This window comes from Microtus pennsylvanicus, chromosome X (assembly GCF_037038515.1).
Source record: "Microtus pennsylvanicus isolate mMicPen1 chromosome X, mMicPen1.hap1, whole genome shotgun sequence".
Taxonomy (NCBI): Eukaryota; Metazoa; Chordata; class Mammalia; order Rodentia; family Cricetidae; genus Microtus; species Microtus pennsylvanicus.
The window spans coordinates 67,046,126-67,054,665 of record NC_134601.1 but is presented as its reverse complement, the minus strand read 5'-3'; the positions used below and the strand labels follow the sequence as shown (position 1 = coordinate 67,054,665).

The 8,540-nt window shown below is 46.1% G+C and overlaps 1 pseudogene; it reads right to left on the bottom strand.

Moving 5' to 3' along the window:
• Nucleotides 1-2,776: 2,776 nt before the first annotated feature.
• On the bottom strand, nucleotides 2,777-4,441 carry LOC142841229 (alpha-enolase pseudogene; annotated as a pseudogene).
• Between the last annotated feature and the right edge of the window lie 4,099 nt (nucleotides 4,442-8,540).

Genomic DNA, 8,540 nt, shown 5'->3' with positions numbered 1-8,540 from the left:
GGAAGGTAAGAATGAGGGGTTAGTCAGGCCTGAGAAAGGCCCCAGGGATGCTGAACAGAGGGGAGAGCAGCAGGTTGTACTACCAGTTCCTGCTGGCCAAGGAAAGGAGATAGTCCCTACAGAGCATTTCCTCTAAGATTCTCTGACTCCCAGGGGTGCCCATCTCGAGCCCGGACGCCCTCCAGAATAGAAAGCAGGAAGCACAGGGCTAAGGCCCTTTCTGTGGTTCCTATCTTCACAAGACCAAGGCTAGATGGGTGGAGACTTGGTCTCTACCTGGAACACATGAATTCGTGAATCCAGCTCTAGTTTCAGGAGCTTTGTGACATCAGTTTTCTGTAACATAGTGCCCACTGTGGATAACGTGACAACAGTTGCCAGGAAACGCATCAGAGCAGGCCTCCCAGTGACTGGCTGTGTCTTATTCTCACAGCCCTGGCTCTTCTCCCCTTCTGCTCATGGTCCTTCCTGTCCTCACTGTTGGGGCCCAGAGGAACATTTTGTATGAGGTGTCATTCACATCTACAACCACTAGATGTCCACAGAGATACTGGTGAGTTTTTCTGTTCTTTTCAGGCTGGGCCATCATATCCAATCACAGGTAGATTTTGTTCTGGTCCACCGCAGGAAATTAGGAAGACTGACAAACAAGTGTCCGCGTACTTTCCCCTCACACACATCTCTCTCTTTCATATACCCCTTCCAGTGAATAAAGTCTGAGAACCAGTATCTGGCCCACCTGGGATTCCCTGCCTTGTTATTAATGACCAGTGGTTGTTAACTCCGGTCATTTTTTTTTAGTCGTAGAGTTTGTGTGTATCCCTTCTTTGGTTTGTGTTGATGAAGGGTCTCTAGATGCCTGAGTTATTGTGGTCATTATTGGACTCCTTGGTTAGTGATTTTCCTTCTATTACTTTCTGTAAGGCTGGATTTGTGGCTGCATATTGTTTGAATTTGTTTTTATCCTGGAAAATTTTATTTTCTCCATTTATAGTGAACGAAAGCTTGGCTGGGTATAGTAATCTGGGCTTGCATCCATGGTCTCTCAGTTTCTGCAGTACATCTATCCAGGACCTTCTGGCTTTCATGGTTTCCATGGAAAAGTCAGGTGTAAGTCTGATAGGTTTACCTTTGTAAGTAATTTGGCCTTTTTCCTTTGCCGCTCTCAATATTTTTTCCTTATTCTGAATGCTTTGTGTTTTGATAATTATATGGCGAGGGGATGTTTTTTTTTTTTTTTTTGATCCAGCCTATTCGGTGTTCTGTATGCTTCTTGCATCTTCATAGGTATATCTTTCTTTAGGTTGGGAAAGTTTTCTTCTATAATTTTATTAAATATATTTTCTGGACCATTGAGCTGCACTTCTTCTCCTTCTTCTACTCCTATTATTCTTAGGTTTGGTCTTTTTATTGTGTCCCATATTTCCTGAATGTTTTGTGATGAGAGTTTGTTGGACTTTCTGTTTTCTTTGATCATAGTGTTTATTTTCTCTATGGTATCTTCAGAATCTGAGAGTCTTTCTTCTATCTCTTGTATTCTGCTGGTTATGCTTGTTTCTGTAGTCTCTATTCGTTTACCTAGATTTTCCATGTCCAGCCGGCCCTCTGTTTGTGTTTTCTTCTTTGCCTCGATTTCAGTTTTCAAGTCTTGAACTGTTTCCATTATCTGTTTGATTGTTTTTCCTTAGTTTTTTAGGGTATCATTCACTGGTTTATTCAATTCTTCAAACTTTCTGTTATATTTCTCATCCATTTATATAAGGGCGTTTTTTACATGCTGTTTAAGGGCATCAATCACTTTCATGAAGTCAATCTTTTCTCCTTCTTGATTAAGGTGTTCATGTCCTTCCGTTGTGAGGTCGCTGGTTTCTGGTGGCTTCATGTTGCTTTTCAGTTTGTTGGGCGAATTCTTGCCTTGGCGTCTGCCCATCTCTTCTTCCAAATACTCCCTTATGGATCTTCTTTTACCATATCAGGTCTCCTTGCCTACCCAACGCGGCCTCCCCAATGTTGTCTCTCCTGGCACCAAGGGATCAGGTCTCCGTGCCCAACTCTGGCTCGTCCCAACGCTGGTTCTCCCCAATGCTGGTTCTCCTGGACGCAAAAGAGGGCGGGGGGGGGCGAAGTGGGGGGGGGGCTCTGGACGGAAGCTGGGTGTGCCAGGAAGAAAGAGGCATTACCCAGGGAATAGAGGTCCTGCAGAGAGCCCAAGAAAGACAGGAGGCCAAGGGACCCCCGAGATCCCCGTCCCTGGCTGGCGCCACGGGCCAGAAACTCACCCCAACGCTGGTTCTCCTGGGGCCGAGAGATCAGGCCTCCGTGCTGGTTGGGCAGCTCGCAAACAAAGCGCCTACCCACCTTGGTGCAGGCAGGCCACAGAAACAAAGGAACTGCAGCCCGGCCGGGCGCCCCGAGGACTGGGACCCAGCTCCCAATGCCACGCGCCAAAAGAGGGCGGGGGGGGCAAGTGGGGAGGGCTCTGGACGGAAGCTGGTTGGGCCAGGAAGAAAGAGGCAGTAACCAGGGAATAGGGGTCATGCAGAGAGCCCAAGAAAGACAGGAGGCCAAGAGACCCCCGAGATCCCCGTCCCTGGCTGGCGCTGCGGGCCAGAAACTCACCCCAACGCTGGTTCTCCTGGGGCCGAGAGATCAGGCCTCCATGCTGGTTGGGCAGCTCGCAAACAAAGCGCCTACCCTCCTTGGTGCAGGCAAGCCACAGAAACAAAGGAACTGCAGCCCGCCCGGGCGCCCCGAGGACTCTTATTTTTATTTTTTTTATGGGTCACTGAGGCTTTTATTCTGCATGTAGAACCGCTGGGGCAGGGGTCTTTCCTGTGGCCACCCTAGAGATTACACTGGGCTCCAAACACTAGCTTGGAAGTGAGGTGACAATGATTCGGACCAGTCACATGATTACAAAGCTGGGGTTTCCAGCAGGGCTCCAGGCGGTCGGGTCGGGCGGACTGAGGACGTCTAAGGAAACAGTGGCATGGGAGGGGCAAGCACTGGGCCGGCCTTGAGCAGCCTTGATGACATCAGGGACGGGGTCTAAGCAGCTGGTGGCTCCAGGGATCTGCATCCACTTTACTTGGCCAGGGGGTTCCTGAAGCACCTGCCGGCAAACTTGGCCTTGCTGCCCAGCTCTTCCTCGATTCTAAGAATCTGGTTGTACTTGGCCAGGCGCTCAGATCGGCAAGGGGCACCAGTCTTGATCTGCCCAGTGCAGAGCCCCACTACCAGGTCAGCGATGAAAGTATCCTCGGTCTCCCCAGAGCGATGGGACACCATGACGCCCCAACCATTGGACTGGGCCAGCTTACACGCCTGCAGAGACTCGGTCACGGAGCCAATCTGGTTCACTTTGAGCAGGAGGCAGTTGCAGGACTTCTCACTGACAGCCTTGGCAATCCTCTTAGGGTTGGTCACTGTGAGATCGTCCCCAACCACCTGGATGCCTGAGCTGGCTGTGAACTTCTTCCAGGCTTCCCAGTCATCCTGGTCAAAGGGGTCCTCAATGGACACCACTGGATACTCCCTGATGAAGAACTTGTACAGGTCAGCTAGCTGGTCAGGGGTGATGTACCTGCTGGCGTCATCAGGAGACTTGAAGTCCAGGTCGTACTTCCCGGACCTGAAGAACTCAGAGGCGGCCACGTCCATGCCGATGACAACCTGTTCAGTGTAGCCAGCCTTTCCAATTGGGTTCTTCAGCAGCTCCAGAGCTTCTTTGTTCTCCAGGATGTTAGGCGCAAACCCGCCCTCGTCACCCACATTGGTGGCATCCTTCCCATATTTCTCCTTGATGACATTCTTCAGGTTGTGATAAACCTCTGCCCCAATGCGCATGGCTTCACGGAAACTGGACGCCCCCACAGGGAGGATCATAAACTCCTGCATGGCGAGCTTGTTGCCAGCGTGAGACCCGCCGTTGATGACATTGAAAGCTGGGACTGGCAGGATGACTTCAGCGTTGCCAGCCAAGTCAGCGATGTGGCGGTAGAGGGGCACCCCCTTTTCTGCAGCACCAGCTTTGCAGACAGCAAGGGACACTCCCAGGATGGCATTGGCACCGAATTTGGATTTATTCTCGGTGCCGTTCATCTCGATAATTAGCTTGTCGATCTTCTCCTGCTCCACCACATTCAGTTTCTTGCTAACCAGAGCAGGTGCAATAGTTTTATTGATGTGCTCAACAGCCTTTGAGACACCCTTCCCCAAGTAGCGGGTCTTATCATTGTCACGGAGTTCCAGGGCCTCATAGATGCCAGTGGAATCACCGCTGGGCACGGCAGCCCGGAAGAGACCTTTTGAGGTGTAGAGATCAACCTCAACAGTGGGATTCCCACGGGAGTCAAAGATCTCTCGGGCGTGGACCTTAAGAATAGACATGGCTTGTTTCTGGCAGTCGGCTTGCCATAGAGGAAGAGCGCAGAGGTTCCTGCACACACCCTGGAGAACTTTCAGGAGAGTCGGGCTTGCGACCCGGGAGCTGAGCTCCCTGTGTGTATTTTAAAGGAAAAAAAGTGGAAATAGGGAACTTGGCTTTAAGAAGACATTCAAGTTTTCTGATGGTCTTTATTTGCAGCAAAGGATGTTGTTGTTTCTGGTATTCTTTTTCTTAAGCCTGAAGAATTTCTGATTGTTTATATTTGTGTATTTCTGCTTGTTCTCAGGACTCTTACTTTTCTTTCTTTCTGAAAACATCTATGTCACCTTCAGGCATGAAGAATGTTTTCAGTGGATAAGAGACTGATTTAACTTTTTCTGTCACCACCCTTTAGAGGAAGTTACTCTCTGAATGGGGTAGCTCAGCCAATCACATTTGCCTAGGGTGCAGCTGCCTGGGGCCAGGGAAGAAAACCTGGGAATCCAGGTGAATTAGCTCTCTTTGTCTCTCTTTGCATGGTGTTCTTCAGACCTGTTTTGGACATGGGAACCTTTACCCAGGTTGTGTGAGTTTCGCCATTTTCAAATTATTAAATTGTATCTGCTGTTTTCAGCTGTTCTGGTTAATTCTAGCATGCCGATCGAATGCACCATCACTTGGTGCCCGTCCTTGGAGCTTTTTAGAGCCCTATAACGCTCTGGCCAGATGAGGCCACACCACATCCATTCGTTCATTGATATCCGCACCATCTCATGCCCTTCCTGCAGTCAGCTTTCTCCCACATCCCAGCCGAGAGTGAGGGGACCTAAGAGCCATGAGCTTGTGCCTGCAGGCCGCATTTGATGCTATGTCCTAGGTTTTTTCCTCAGGTCTGGACCTCACCTGTTCAGAGCAAACTGCCGTCGGCTCCCCTCCATCTGGCCTGCACGCCAGCACTGCTCACTCATAATGCTTTATTAACCTTGATTTTTTCAACGCTACTGAGAAGGGGACAATATCCGCAAAAAGACATTGAATAACGGAAAAGTCTGCAGAATTAAATCAACCAGTTTATTTCAAGGTTATGCTGACCTTGCAATGGAAGCCAGGATATGTTCTGCATTGGGCAAGTGGTTTAGCTCATGTTTTTACAAGAGAAGAAGAATTTTGGGTACCATCAAAATAAATGAAGGTTCAGTTTGAAGAGGAGGAATCTCTTGGAAAAAAGAAATGACAGCTCATCCACAATGATGACAATCATACCGATGGTAAGAACAACATATAGGATGGGGGCAGGGATCTCTGCTTATAGCCGCAGGAAAACAATCATCTTCAAAGAATTCAAGGGACCTTGGATGTTTGAATACTGACAGATGGAATCTATTTCCAACCCAATAAGGATCAGCAAGAAAACTGAATAGGTTCAGTAAATAAATTATAATAAACATATTTTAAATATGTGTTAATGTGCATTTATTTATAAATATAGAGAGCTGGTTTTGGAGTTGGACTCAGGCTCAGTCCCTCTCCAATTCCAAGCCTGTTCATAAGCGATATCCCAGAGTTTCTGTCTCATGTCAAGAGCCATGATATGGGACAGAATAATAATAATAATAATAATAATAATAATAATAATAATAATAATATAATAATAATAATAATTTATAAACTTTCTTTGCCTTTCCTCATATCTGTTTCTGTCTTTATTATACCTTTCACTGAATATATATGTCTGTATATGTCTTTATATATAATGCTTAGTTTCCCAGAAGAAATAATAAATTTTCCTGCCGTGAACTTTTAAGTTTCCAAGAAGAAGATGGGCACACACAATATCGACTCCACCTGGCTAATAAGACATCATCATGTTGATAGTGCTATTACAAGACCTGATTTTTGCTACCAACCGCACAAGACAGTTCCTAATGGTGCACATCTTTTACAACACCCTGGCCAGACCTCCTCAAAACTCTCAGACACTATTTGCAATTTTCCCAGACCAAATATTAATCTTGGAATTTTACCATATTTACTTTCACAGGAACCCCTAAGAAGAACGTCACCCCATGACAGCTGGAAGCAATTTTAGGGCATAACGTCCCCTCTCCCAGCAGAGTTTGCCTTCAGGTTTAGGGACATCCTTTTGGGGTTGTTTATAATTGGTATATGGTTGAGGGATGGGGGAAGTATTTCATAGGCTCATGGGTATTCTTGAAAAAAAAGAGGGAAAATTGGTGATAGGATAATAGATTGGTGTTTGTGAGTTATTGTTTTTAGAAATTATATTGGTATTGATTCTTGTATATTGATACAGAGTTAAATTTTATTGAATACTGTATGTGAGTCTGCTACCTCTGTTTAAATCATTTTTATGTATTGATATATATATATATATATATATATATATATATATATATATATATATATATCTACCATGTTGCAATGTACATTTCTACGTCTGATTAAGTTACTGCTGTGGACCAGTACAAAGGTAGACTTTGTACTAGTCCACAGCAGGAAATCAGGGAAGCAGACAAACTAGCCTTCTCACTCTTTCCCATCACACATTTATATCTCTCTCTTTCATATACCCCTTCCTGTGAAGAAAGCCTAGAACCAGTATCTGGCCCATCTCGGATCCCCAGCCTTTACTTTCCAATCCGTTTCCAAATCATAGAGCAAGAGTGACCAGTTGTCAGAGTCTTGGAAATGAGCCGGGAATGTGACATTTTGGTGTTTCTCAGTTTCCTGTATCTACTGCCTGCTTTGTATGGTTACATGGTGAGGGCCCAGGTTGCCTCCTGACCTCACAATGATCAGGATGACTAGGAGGCATGACTTAATTATGGGTAACATCTTAGTTGCTCTGTGACTTGGGAGCTACTTACTCGGCCTCTCTGTGCCTTACCGTTTTCATGAGAAGTGTAGACGTCAACAATACTTATCATATAGAATCACGATAATAGTGAAATAGATATATAAATGTACAGACTATGTGGAGAACGTGTGTTTGTGTGTTGGTATATGTGTGTATGTCTTGCTATGTAACAAGGACTAAATAAACATGGGCTAAATAGCCCAGGGTGGCCTCACAGTTACAGATGTCTGTTATAGGTACTGAAACTGAACTCAGGTCCTCTGGATAAGAGCACTCTCAAGGCCAACAGGTGTATCATATTATTTCAGGTTTTGTTTAATTTTATATGTATGGGTATTTTACCTGCCTGTGAGTCTGAGGATTTTCCCTCGGAGGTCAAAAGATGGTGTCAGATCCCTTGGAATTGGAATAACAGGCAGTAATGAAACACCATTTGTGGTCTGGGAACTGAAGTTAGGTCTTCTGGACGAGCCAATCCCTCAGCCTTGCCTCAACGTATTTATTTTACTTTAAAGTTTTCTTTCTTTTTAAAATTTTTGTTTATTTTTATATTTTCCCCTTCTCCAACTCCTTTCAACTAAACATCATGCTCTTTCTCTTGCTTAAACAAAACAGTCTGTATGTAAGTCAAAAACAAATCCACGGAGTTCTATTTATACTGGAAACTACTGCACATGGGGCCTGTTCTGGGGTGTGTTTGCCATACCCAGTGTCACTCCATTGAGAAAGCAGCCATCAATCACAAAAGCTATTGGCTAGGTGTAGGGATTTGTGGCCACTTCCCATCCTCCATGCTGGGATTTTATCTGGCTTGAGCTCCTGCAGATCTCGTCAGTGATGTCACAGTCTCTGTGAGGTCCTATGTGCGTCAGCCCTGTTGGGTCTGGAGAACGATGTTAATTTGGCATCATCCACAACCTCTGGACATTCAGATAGATGCAGAGTATGTGAGTCCTCACCCGTGAGAGAGTGGGCTTTTAGTGATGCAAGTGCTTTAGAATCGCCCCTGTTGTGTAAAGTCCTCACCCACAATTTGGTCTGACATGGATTCCCTACCCAGGAAAAGTGTCAAGTAACAATGCCATCACGGTGCTGTTAATGGGGACCATGGCACATGGTGGAGACTCCTCATGTGGCAATGGCCAGGATGCGAAGCTTACAGATCAGATTCAGTGAGTGGGAAGTGGAACAGCCTTCAAAGGCCCTGCCCTCATGCTACAGGCCTGGGATGCTCCCCACAGTCCTTCAACAGTGCCACCTGCTGCGAGCTAAGTGCTCAAACAGCAAACTTGCAAA